The sequence below is a fragment of the Teleopsis dalmanni genome, chromosome 2 (assembly GCF_002237135.1).
Source record: "Teleopsis dalmanni isolate 2A chromosome 2, ASM223713v2, whole genome shotgun sequence".
NCBI classification, from domain to species: Eukaryota; Metazoa; Arthropoda; class Insecta; order Diptera; family Diopsidae; genus Teleopsis; species Teleopsis dalmanni.
In genome coordinates this window covers 204,571,325-204,583,868 of record NC_051847.1, presented here as the reverse complement: position 1 = coordinate 204,583,868, position 12,544 = coordinate 204,571,325, and positions in this window count along the sequence as shown.

Here is a 12,544-nt window from a genome sequence, read left to right as displayed (position 1 = left end):
TATGCAGCATACATATTAATATAAAAATATCCTGTAGAGGCGTATATGTGTGCATTTATGTGTTCAATAGTACTGAAGTGCAACTCGTTATGTGCAGTGAAGTATGAGAACGATTACATCAGTATTATAAAGTTTAGTTGCATTATAAATTCTGAAAACGAAATTCCTGCAAAATGAAATATTTCATTGAATTTCATGAATTGCAAGACACTTGCAGGTAGACGAACGAGTACGAAAATAATGTAATTGAAATGTAATAAAACTTACAAATATGCTATATGAGTTGAATTGAATACAAATACGAGTCTGTGGCAAAATTCCAAATGAGAAGCTCACTTCAGTTATACTCAAAGAAATTCCATCTATAAGAATCCAAAATTGTTCACAATGTATGTGAAAAATATATATATAATTTATGTTCACAATCGTAAGCATAATTAATAGACGCCAAGAAAATTATTCACATAAATTTTACTGCTTGACTGACACAATGTCAACACAGAATTTTATCAATTTTATTTAAAATATCGTAACAAAAACACAAATGCTTCCTCTTGAGATAACTAAATTGAAATAAATGTGCTTACCTGAAGGATTGTCACTTTTCCAAAATATATTTCGAATGCTAAAATGCAAATTTTCATTTCTATGGATCTAACAAATAAGCAAAATAGTTCAATGTTCTGCAAAATTTTTCGACATCAAGTCCTGTTCATTTAATTCAAATTGTAATGAAAATAAATATATACAATTTAAAGTAACAAAAACGTAACAAAATTATTATTTATTTATTTTGTATTTATTTAAAACTCAATTTTAGCTATACATTCCACAACAATTGCCTAATTCATTTATAATTAAAAACAATAAACGTCTTATGTCAATAAAATGTTTACATTTATTGCACAAAGTTATGATTTATCAGTTCTAATTTATTTTAATTATTTTATGATGTCTATAAATGTTTTATAGTCACATTACTGCGAGCGTAACACAAAAATAAATTTATTTATTTATTACATACTAGTAAAGAAGCAGTTTACTATGCTTTTTATTGCTTTTCATATTTATATAAGTTCTTTCAGTAATATAAGCAAAATTTTAGATACATTACATGCTAGAGGAACCAATGAAAAATATTATAAAAAGTTATGACATTTATATATTGCGAAATCTGAAGGAATATGTATTTAAAATAATTATGAATATGTATTTAAAATAATTATGAATAATTATTTTAAGTACATATTCATTCAAATTATTATAATTATAATTATTTTTATTATTTTGTTTAGACGAAATAGCGTAAGTCTATTTAATACAGAATTTAATAAAATCTTACATCTTTCAATTTTAAATAAATAATACCAAGTAAATTATTTTTTCTTCAAAATTGCATATAAATTCAGTCTTTTAGCAAAAGTAACCACATAAACTAAACTTAATAATATAGGAAAACGAAAAAAGTATACTGTTAAGTTCTATTAACAAATAATCTATAATAATTGTGAAGCTAATTTTATCTACTCAAAAAATTCACAATCCAAGATCTCAAAAGTACATATAAATTCAGTTTTTTATAAAAGTAATTTCAAACCAAATAAGTTAGGAAAACGAGAAAAGTATACAAATAACAAATAATTTTAACAAATAATCAATCATTATTGTGAAGCTTATTTAATCTACTTAATAAATTTAAAATCCAAGATCTCGTGCATTAAAGGTTTAAAATGATTGCTAATATGCTCGATATTCAAGAGCATATTTGGTTACACTAACAAATTTAAAGCGTACGAAACCCACTTACAGCGTGCGTAAACACTCTTATTCTTTAAAAACTTTGCTTGAATGAGAACTCTGGAATGTGAGCGTGTTTAATTTCGTTAGCTAGAATGAATTTGAGCAAAAGAGAGCGCAACTTAAATGACACTTAGAAATGATTGTCTGCACTGCGCTTAACGTTGATTAATGGCTAACATTAAATAAGAGATCAACCGATCAACAATAAAGAGTCCAACTCATTTTTAAGGTCTATTTGCAAAGAATTGTGTTTAGGATTAACAAAAATTCATTTTAAATTATTTTAATTAATTGAATTTCGAGTATTGCCAAATACGCATCATCAGTGATCTTGGAAATAATTCTTGTATTTAATTATTCGTAAATAATTTTTTGAGACTACAAATACCAGGAATCGAACTCGTGTTCTGCCAAATTTGAAACTCAGAGTCAGCGCTCCTTAAGCAACTGACCCAATGCCATACTTGACTTTTTATATTCGCCCTTTTTTCTGTAGTTTTGTTAATTTGCTGTGACAGTTTAAACAAATTTACTTGCTGTGTTTATATTAAAACTAAATCATAAACCCGCTGTAGAATAATTAAATTAATTAATTATAGTTTTATTTTTTCAAATGTTAAATTACAATACTATTCTGTTTGTAGAGACATTATTTGTTGTATGATTTAACATATATATTCTTTTATATGTATTGAACCGAATCTAGAAATGTAATACTTAGAAAGTCATGCTAAGTAATGCTGGAATTTACATAGCTGTGTCTAACTTGTTTTTGAAATAATTTTGCTTATTTGGGATATATGGTAGTCGAATAACTTCAAGAATGAACTATATTATCTTTGAAATACTTGTTGTTAAGACTGCAATTCTTCTATTTTTTTTGTAAGATATTGCACATGATACCTTTAAGCATACCATTGAATACAAATTATATTAGATTTTAATAAATTATTTCAAGTAATAGAAGTGATCTATAAAATGTCAAAGTGACATCATCATTGCTTGCTATCAAATAAGTTTAAAATTAAATATGATACAGTAAGATATCGAAAACATTGTGCAATAATAATTTTATTTTCAGCATTCTAACATATGTCCTTCTGCACAATTTTCTAATTAAAATAATATTGAACTGAATTTATATTGAAACTTTGTAAATAAATTTTTCATTCAATTATTGCCAGCAAAGTTCATTTATAGAATATATCCTGCGACTGACAGCCAGTATTGATGAGCTTCGTTTATAATTTAATTTCACTTCTTGTAACTGCTGCCGGCCCTTTACGACACTTAAGTCAACTTTAAGTAATTTTGTTGTTTCGAGCACAAACTTGACATATTTGGCCATACTCGAAGCATTTCAAGTATCTTAACTCAATTAAAAGTTTGTCCGCAATAAAATAAACTTATTTGTTACTACTTTTAGAGCACCAAAAATAGTTTAATATGTAAGCTAACTACTCTAAACAGAGCATTTAATGTTCTTCGTAACCTTAGTTAGTTCGATTTTGGAGCCAAAAAAAGGGCCACTTTGTATTATTGTGAAATTGGTGCCATCAATTTTTGTTCATTTTATTATTTATTCATTGTTGCACGCAAATTTATGTGTCAGTGTTTTCAATTTTTCAGTGTTTTTCGGTGTATTTCATCACTTAAGATAAATTGTATTGCCTTTGCCGAAACTATAATTACACTAATTCATACCAATATGGAAATGATAACACGAGTGTCTATATTTGTTAGCAAAACAATCAGCAACCAATGGCGTTTGCATTCACATATTTGTCTGAATTGGGCCACATTTGTGTGTTGATATTTTAATGGCTATCAGGCTGACGGCCACAACATATGCTGCACGTATTTACATAATCTATTGTTTGTATTATTTTGAAGCGAACGTACAACCGAAACAAATTTGTTGACCACAGCCACAGACTACAATGCACTGCCAACACCGAATAGATACAAAAACACACTAATTACAGAGTGGCCATTATTTCGGCATTTGGAAACCGTGACCCACCATTTCGAAGAAGAAAAACATAATTGAATTCTGTGTGCTTGGAACGGAATTCGACAAAACTTTCTAGCAATACTTTATCATGATTGATGAGTGCATTTTTTGTTTTTATTTCATATTTTGAAAATAAATAATATAAGGGAAGAAATCAATATTGACTTTGCGGATATAAAATATATATGCTTCAAATGCGATATTGAAGTGTAATTCATTTTGACTTATAAACCATTTAATATCTTATTAATTCTAAAGCTGTTCAATCTAAACTCCAATCAACGAGTTTATGGTTTAAAATACATTAAACTATGCTCTTCACATATGAACAAAAATTAAATAACTTATATTATATTATGGCCTATTACCATACAATTAACTTGGAATAATAGTTTATGTATGTATTGAAAATCGATAAGCAAACTTGTAACCCGATATTTATTTAAAGAAGTACTTTCAAAAAAGAAATGTTCAATGAAAGTAACTAAATTTTTTTTACCGTTTAAAGGTCGAACACTTCGTCTGGATCGACCATAAAATCCCATTGAATCAAAATTATGACAAACGCATCGACAACTTATTTTCCTGACACAGTTGTTATAATATTATAATAAAATAAAGAATCATAAGAAGAGACTAAAGCTCTAACTCAGCACACCTTATCGGTTTTATTAATTATCGCCGCTAATTATCGCCACAGTCTCTGCCAACAATAATTGTGTAGTTTTATTTAAAATTAAAGACTTCAAGATGAAACCTCCTTTATTTTCTTTTTGTAAATGAAATGAACAACCTAATTGCTAAACGATTAAAAGATGAAAACTAATGTTATCTCTGTCTCTCTATGTATATATAAATACATACCTAATTGTTAGACGGTTGAAAACTAAAGTTATCTCTCTCTCTTTCTTAAATTAAAATTTATGTTTATCTCTATATGTATATATTTATAATTAATATATAATTTGAAAGGTTTTTAATTTATATCCTTAAATTTTAATTTAAGATTTTTATATTCAACCTTCTTCGAGCAGTTCTCAGTTGCTGGGTTTGTATTTAATTTTACTTTTTGAATACATGAATACATATCAAATAAACCTCGTCGTGTGTAGATAAAACCAACATTTATTGTATCAGTTATTGAAATTGTTTTCAAATTGTTTAATTGTAATCAGGCAATTTTTAAGTTCAATCCAATGCTTGCTATATCTTCAGTGATCTACACGAATGTTGTATAAATTTAAGGCATGATAAACTATTTGTCAAAGTCCTGTACTATGAAAATCCATTCACCTCGTCTTAAAATAAATTTGTATATGTACAAAATTCAATACTAATTAAGAAAAAACGGAATATTAGCATTTTAAGTATTTTTTATGCTTCGAGGAGTGCCATAAAAGATCTTAAAACTTTGGACAATTATTTTCTGCTTCAGTAATAATAAAAATAAATACCGTTTAGATATATTAAATGCTTACAAATCAGTCAGTATGAATTAATTTTTCTTAACAGTTCCATTTAACCTTTTAGTACTCGATGAAACCTTCTTACTATAATAAAAAACAAATATGAAACAATATAGAACTTGATAATTAATATTTTATTAGTATTTTGTAAACGTAATTATAACCGTAATCTATGTTATGCTATGTTAACATGTTATGCAGAACGAACCTCTATATTCGTACAAGGTTTTTAACTCAGCTCAATTGAATTAAATATATAATTTTTGCTGTTGTCTTTCATCATTATTTACTAATTTTTATTTAAAAATAGATACTTATTCATTTCAAATTTTTTCAGAATAATCTCATAAGTGCAGTAACCACTTATAATGAAATTCACTAACAAAATATTTTTAACAATTTCGTAGAAAATACTCATATCAACATTATTAGCAGTTTATGGTAAATTTAGTTATTATATTTTGTTGGTCGCAAAATTTTAATAAATTTTACTAAATATATATATAACTTATACATATTAGTATTCATTTGTGCATATCTAAATAGAAATGCAGTCGAAATGTGGCTTTTAATTTTTAACATGATTATGACAGAAGCAGAATTGTTAAACTAAAAATTTCAGATTATTTCAACAAAAACTTCAATTATTATTTTTTTTTTTTGGTATATAATATAAAATTACAAAATTTTAGTTCAAGTTTAAGTTTTAAAATAAAATTGCGATAAATGTTAAATAAATGCATTGTCAAGTGAATTTGTATCCACATTGTTTATATATTTCGAAATAAAATAATATCCAATCGTAAACGTAAACATGACTGAACACCATTGCGTATGTGTAACTCAACAGTTTAAAGCAATACAACCTGTCAGATATTTGATATGTTAAATTTGAAATTTTTATTTTAGACAAGAATTTGTTATGTGTATGGAATAAATAATATTTTCAAAAATTTATAATAATTTCATCTCGTTCAGTTTTCTATCACTGTCAACGTTTATTTTAAATTTCCAGTTAATATCATAAATTTGAAAAGACAATGTAATAGTACTATTATATACGCTTATACGAACAGTAAAACCATAATGCTTTCAATTAAAAATTATCAATATTAGAGAATATCGAAAGTAGCCTTATATTAAACTCAAAATTATATATAATATAATAAGAAAATAAGAAAATATTTTAACATACATATGATAGATTTTATATTAAACAAAATAATTATTGTTTAATTCTTAATTTCATCATCATCATTCATCCGTGACTATACAGTCTACGTAGGACCTAAGCCTGTTTAACCACAGTCCTCCATTCTGCACCGTTTTTTGCTTTTCTTTTCCAATTTCTTATATTCATTATTTTTAAGTCCTGCTGCACACTGTCTTTCCAAAGTTTTCTTTGTCGCCCTCTTCTATATATAATACTATTGAAAAACCCGTAAATTAGAAGCATTGCTCAATATTTTAAAATTTCAAAAAAAGAAACATAAAAGGTGTTAATCAATAGTAATTCAAAAATTTTAATCTATAAAAAATATTTTACGAACAAAATTAAGGAAAATGACCTTAATTTCGTTGAAGCGAAGGCTGAAATTAAGGGACATTTCAAATGTAACTATACGTAAGATAAATTTTAAGCAAAAGATAAAATTGAGATAACGAAAAAGTGATATTTTTTTTAAATAATTATCAATGACAGTGATTTTAATAAAACTGGGAAATATTTTGAAAGTAGTGAATATTTTTAAATTTGAATACAAAGGATGAACTGTAACTTCATCAATTTAAAATAGAGTGAAAAATAGTAACTCTCCTGAAAATCACTAAAGCTATACTGAATGCTATCCTTTATAATTATAATAAACTTTTAAAATTTTCCAGATACAAATTTTCCAGTTACAAATTTTTAACATTCGATTTGTAGGAATCGAAATTAGGATTGAAGCCCCAAATTAAGGAAGTCCTGATTTGGGGCAGTATGAACACTTTCGAAATTAACTTAATTTCATTTTTACGAAATTAAGGAATTTTTGTTGTCTGAACACTGTAATATGTAGTGCAGTTATTATCGACTTAATAATATACGCAATTAACCATACGTAATAAAATGTCTTCACAAATCCATTGTCTATTAATTTTATATGTATGTTAAATGTTGCACTTTTTAATTAATTTATTCCGATAACCAAAGGTTGAGTGGTGCGATTTCAATATTAATTAAAATTCCTATAGATGATGTATGAAATAAAATATTTTTAATTTATATTTTTATTATTATAAAGTATGTTGGGAATGTTTTCATTAGTACGTATTCATTATTTCATTTCTTTTTTTATTTCATTATGTACGCTTTATGTTAAATTGATACTTAAACCAGAAAATGTAATAAAAATCACGTAAATTTCATTCAGTCCAACAGAATTCAATATTATAATTTCATTTCATTTTTAATTTTGAAAAATAATATTAATACAGAATAAATTAAAAGAAAAATTGCCACAAATTTGTTGCAGTCGCTGATCCTTTTAACGTTAATCTTTGATATTTAATATATAGGGCAATAAGAGTAAATCATGCTCATATCAATATACACATATATTAAAATTAAACCATAAACTTAAAATTTATACTTTATCAACTGCAAATAAAGGGGGTTATAACCGAACTTTATATTATTGGAATGTTCTTTTATAATAAAGAACATAAATAAATAAATACAAAAGTAACAATTGCGAAAATATACAGAATTAAATAGTTAAGTACTTTATTTAGTATTTAAGTTGCTTACTTATTTCTGATAATTAAGGCAGAAAATCAATTGACGATTAATTAAAATTTAAATATTTTGTGGTTTCAATGAAGTGTACTGGTGATAAAAATAAAATATTTTTATTTATACATAGAAATTGTTTTTATTATTTATATACGGCATCACAATGGGCCAATAGGCCTAAGTGGATCCACTAGGGATCACCGGTATAACCTAACCTAACCTACATAGAAATTATGGAATATACTGGAATATAAATTTTCTTTTATATTAACTATTCAACTATATATATTTTATAAAACTTGTTTAACAAATTTACATCATTTTTTGATGTTCACATTTAAAAATTAAATTAAATAAACCTTGCAAAAATTTTTATTATTTACATACATATATACACACTCGCAATATTTACAATAATATGCAACATAAAATTTTATTTTTTTGTTAATACTTTCTTTTCACATATTTAGGACAGAAGTTATATTCTTTTTCTAAAGCACAGGATATGACTTTTCAACTTAAAAGTATTTCTTCTGTGCACGTATGCAAGTGAAATGTTGGAATTTTAGAAGCATCCATAACTCCAAAAATATTTATGACAAAAATAAATTTAAAACAAGAAAGGAAGTGAACTTTGGTTTCACCGAAACTTATACACCCTTTACACCAAGTTATTATAAATTCCACAAAAAAAGTTTTTAAAATTGGGACTTTACTTTTATATGTTGATTGAATGTTAAAATGTTGAAATCTGAATAAATGATAAATATTTTGATAGTAATATTTAATATATAATAAAATAGTTACTATTGAAATTTTTTCTTCTAAAATGTTTTCTGTAAGCGATCACTTTATATACGAGTATTCTTTGTAAAAAATAACTGGTATTTATTATTTCAACAACGTGAGTAAAACACATCGCCACAGTTTTTCTTTTTCGAAAAGTTGGTAGCATTGCATTGTGGCTTATAATACTTGAACTGATGCGTCAATCTCAGTAACAGTTATTAAGCAAACCGAGTCGGGCCTTGAACAACTCAAGAAATCGCTTTCATGAACTTGTTTTTTTTTATAGTTAGGAAGTGGAAGGCTTAATGCACTGTTAGTCGTATGTCATATCAGATATAAGCTTGGTCTGTTACTTAGTACATTAATATTATTTATTTATGTGATTATATTTGTAAGTATACAACAATGGTTTAACCATGATTCTATATAGTTAACCGATTTTATCTACTTCAAAGTACTAACAAACTACATATATTTGTAACCAATTCTAACTTAAATTTTTATTTTCTCCAAAACTAAGAGCCTACTGTTCTTTAAAAAAAATGCATAAACAGTATTATAACTTTATAGATAGTCTATAGATAGTCCTTTATAGATGCTATGGTTATATCTGCAGTATAAAGAATCTTATATCGCCATGCTATTAAATGCAAAAAAAATTATTAACAATTTGGAAATATAAATTCATGACGTCGATTGTAACTACTAATGTTTTATTATTTGTTATTATATTATTATTATATATAGTAATTATATATAATAATAGTATTATTTAAAAAGTTTATATGTAGAGACATTAGTCCAATAACTTACTTGCCATAAGTTACTTTTTTTATAAAAGTAATCCATTTCACACACCTTCAGAACATATCACTGTCCTAACATCACTTCTAACATATTGTAGAGTGTAAAAAAGTGAAATATAGCGCTTCGCTACCGGCGAACTAAACACTTATGAGTGCATATATCATTTTGTATTTTTTGTATTTATCTTCTCAGGTTGAAAAATTCTGCTGCGATACAGGAGCAGTAGACAAATGTGCACACGTAAAATAAAGTTTTCCAAAAATTTAGTAAAAAAATTTAAAACTGCTTTCCATGCATAAAATAAGAGAAAACTTAACTCAGTCAAGTGTATTTTATTTGATATGAAATTACTTAGAAACTAAAGCACAATCAAGTCAGAAAGATATTCATCCAAGTGAAAACTATTGAAGAGTTTTAACTATTATATATTTATATTTAAATAAATAAATACATATATATGAAAATGTGTTGTTAAATGTTTATATGCCAGTGATAGAAAATAAAGTATTAAAACAAAACGCATGATATTATGCAGTACTACTTTTCCGAAATTTCAACTAACCGGCGTTGATATTTCAAAGATGAATTCATTTATAAAAAAAAGAAAATATTTTAGAAAAATCATAACATATATTTACGATTTATATAGTTCTTCTTTGAAGCACATAAAAAATTTTCCTTAGTACTTAATAATAAATTCTCTTATTTTAGTGTACTATACTGCATTTGCCTTAGAGGGTGGGTAAATAAATCTTTACAACAAACAATGGCATATCCATATGTGCACTGTATCCTAGCTCCTAGCTCCTACAATCAACCACATCAAAGTATAGTTTCAAAAACCAAAACAAAAACAAAAAAAATAAACTAAATAAAACAAAAACAAAAAAAATTAATTACATTTTTTGTTTCTACTAAATTTTTAACTACCAGTGGAATAGTTAGATACATGCATTCACTTCTTCGTATACCGTTGTTGAAGTTTGCAGTACAAAAACAAATTTGAAAGAAGTAGAAATAATTGCTTGTAATGTAACCTCAAATGTGTCATTGTTGAAGTGTTGCTTCCTCGTACTCAAATGTACGTGCACATATGCCTGCATCCATGGATCCATACATCCGTGCATCTGTGCTTTTTCTATATATGCAAACTTATATGATTTGTACTGCATCTGCTGCATGTTTCATAAAAAGTTTGTATCTCTGCAACAGAATATTAATTACAGTTGAAAATGTTTAAAATTCCTTATGGGTTTGTTGCTGGTGTTAGCATTGCAGTTGCTATTGCTGTTGATGTTGCTGTTTCTGTTGCTGTTGCTATTGCTGTTGCTATTTCTATTGCTGTTGTATAATTTTTCATATGTTCTCTATGCAACCGGATAGCTTTTGCTTATATTTGTATAAAAATTGTTTTTGTTTTCTATTTGTTGCAGTAATTTTAAGTGCATGTTTGGTTATTTAGTCATGCAGTAAGTGGCGTTTTTAAAAATGACACAACACATTAATGTTCCTCCAGGCAATTAAGTGTCTACTCTCTCCTATTGAATTCTATTCTGAAATCTAGAAGTAAATATTTAATAAGAATCAACAACTTATGGACAATATAAATTTAATATAGTTTAATGACCTTTATTTAACGATAGAAAAATTAAAATAAACTTTAAAATAAATAATAGTAAGTATATAAATATATAATTAAATAAATATAGATAAATATGTGTTAATAATATTTGCATATTTTGGTTGAACCATAGTGAATTTTATATACTTTTTAGAAATTTTATTGTCATAACAATACTGTTTAAATGATCAGTACTGATGAAACAAAATAAAAGAACTATAAATGTACACAGAAGTCATGCAAAATAACACGGATTATCTAAGACAAGGAACTTAAAGCAGCAAAGTACTTTAGATAGCAATAGTAATTTCTACAAATCATAGACGCATATTCAAAATCAATTTCTTTAGAGATATCTTACTGTAAAACAGATATCTTAGCAGATATTAAAATTTCTAGTTTCACATCCATAAGGACAATACATATAATTAAAATTAAAAACGAAATATAAAGAACAAAAAGGCTATGAAAAAATCAAGCAAGAAGAAACCTGAAGATAATTGATATATTCAAACATCTGTTGTGCAATATTGAAGAACTGCAGAATGGACTAAGCAGAAACTAGGCTAATAAATAGTGCAGACACCAAGAAAATGCGGTGAAAAAGTAAAGATCTGAATACAGTTTGAAAATCACAAGAGCATGGCTTAAAATACTCTCCTAACAAGAGTAAAAGCGGTCCCGAGGGGGAATAAGTCTTGCAAAAGATGGGATGTTCAACTTCGTATATTATATATTAGCATATTAAGGTTAGGGAGTTGAGCACACTATTCCGACAACGGTCGGTCTGACGGTGCATAAAGCCTTTCACCTTCTCACCACAAAAAAAAAAACAAGTGAAACCAATTTCTTGAGATGTTCAAGGCCTGATCGGGTTGCAATAATAATTGATACTGAGATTGACGCATCAATACATGTATTATAAGTAATATTTTTATTTAGAACTGGTGTTAAATAAAAGCAATATATGAAAGTGTCTTTAATTCTAATTTTTTTTTAAAAACTCTTGTGGTTATATTCAAATAAATTTTATATTATAAGAGTGGCAATGTAAATTTTCGATTTGGGATTAAATGCACATATCTTAAAACTTACATACTTGAAATAAAATCTGAATTCAACATGAAAACAACTTCAATTTTAGGGTATATTCAAGTTCCTTTCATGGTATTTCGAATTTACAGAATTCAACACTACAGAATAATCAACATTTGCATATTTCGTTTTAAAATTTGGAGAAACGGACGAAATAAAATTTGTGTTTCCAAAAT